The sequence below is a fragment of the Aplysia californica genome, unplaced genomic scaffold (assembly GCF_000002075.1).
Source record: "Aplysia californica isolate F4 #8 unplaced genomic scaffold, AplCal3.0 scaffold00235, whole genome shotgun sequence".
NCBI classification, from domain to species: Eukaryota; Metazoa; Mollusca; class Gastropoda; order Aplysiida; family Aplysiidae; genus Aplysia; species Aplysia californica.
Window position 1 is genome coordinate 34,488 of NW_004797505.1, and position 2,025 is coordinate 36,512.

A 2,025-nucleotide genomic window follows, 5' to 3' on the forward strand; every position below is an offset into this window, starting at 1 on the left:
CTTCCTCGATAAATGGTAGGCAGGCCTAGGCCAGGATAATGCTTCAATGCCATCATTGCCATCCAAGGCTGAAGCAATTCCTGAGTTTATTAATACAACAGAGAACAGAACAAAAAACAAACAAGCGAAGAAAAATAACTTTTAAAAAAAAATCAACCAAACAAGTATCACAAAGATGTTCCATACGTCGCAACATAGATCTACGTTGTTGGTTGGAGTTGAAATTAGGCTTGAGATTTGCGGGTCTCAAGGTTTGAGGACTTGAGACTTGAAAGTCCTATTTTTTTCAATTCTGCCCAAGCCTACTACTGACTACTGAGACTTGATATTACAAATGCAAACCTGAACAAGTGGGAGGTTTCTAATTCAGCAGTTTTGTAGTGTGTCAGCCACAGCTTATATGTTTATTTTTGGTTAGTGTGCAAAAAGAACAATATCTACTCAACAGGTTAGGGTATTTACATGTTACAGATTATATTCCTTCAGAATAATTGACACTTACATGTTTCAGCCATTCTCACGTAGAACATTACAATACCAGTCTAATGGTACACGTTGACAAAGATATAAAATACCAACGCAGCATATTATGGTAACGAAAACGACATAAATCAACGTTGAAGTGTTTTTACAAAGTGAACAGCTCAATAAAATAAGGTCCTGCTAAAGGAATGAATTACGAGCAGGTCTAATTATTTCCCTTACACAACAAATACACCGAACCACACCAATACAGAAAAATTTCACAACAAACCATTGCTGGTCGTCACTGTGCCGCGCCCAGTGTTGTTTTTGTGTGTTTTTTTTTTTGGTGTAATTTGTTTATTTGGGGAGAGGGTTGGGTTTTTTTTTAGCTAGGGTTGTTTTTGTCATGTTCAATGACACACCCCAGAAACAATCCATCTGATCCCAGTGTCACCAACACGTATTGCTGGACTTTACTCTTTCTTGAGTCTAAACTCATAACCGGTACTCGCTTTGCCACTGGAGCCCCAAAATGTTAGCTGGACCCTAATATTTAGAATGATATGAGTATGGTTGATAAGGTAAGATATGAAATGTATTGCAAGTGTTGCAAGTAAATAAGCGTTGCTGACATAGTAAGTACGTGTTCACGGTACAAAGGTTCTGTGTTCCCTATACATTAAATTAAAAGAACACAGAAGAAAAAAAGGTAAATTCGGATTTCAACAACTGAGTCCTTGATATGGCGTATGAATTTGAAGTTCTAGATCTGATTTAAATGACTTGTGAGACAAGCACAACCCGCCGGGATACAACTTGCCACTCTGGTTTCAGTAATTTTGGTTATTTGGTCTTTTTTGTGTGCGGGTGGCTAGAGGGTACTAGTGTTGTGTTCTACTTCTTTTCTTCACATCCTTTTAACTTCTGTCTTTGTTTCTTTCTTTTTCTTCCCACTAAATACCCCCTCCCCTTCACCCCAAAACCAGGGCAGTGCAACTGACAGAAGTTGTCTTCAGCCCATTCCTAAAGGGGGAGGGGGGTTATTAAACATGTTCTTATGCAAGGTAAAATTGTAAATGAGCTGAATGTCATGCCCATACTGTGCCAGAACATCATAGGAGGAACAGCTGCTTTTTTTTTTCTCATGCTTACGATTGTCATTTTTCCTCTACTTCTTTAGTATGTTTGTCACTCTTTTGTGAACTGCTATTTCCGGGGTGCCTTGATAGTAGTCGAAGCAGACATTGTGCTGTTGAGGCTACAGAGGTGAGCAGAGTGCGCCTGATTCCCCCTTTGGACCTCTCTGTTGACATCCACCCCTTGGCGCTCATATGACCTTATGCAGTTGCGATCGCCATAAAACCTTACTAAAACAATACAAAACATCCCTAAATGGCCGTTATTTCGTCAATCTGCCTCCCTCTATTTGTAGCCAAACTGAATAGTGTCCATGTTTGCTGGAACCATTCACCGCGGAGTTATCGATGTCTCCCACAGAAACTCCAGGTCTAGCAAATAAGTAATTTTGCATCTCTCACTCGAATACTCCAAACTACCCCC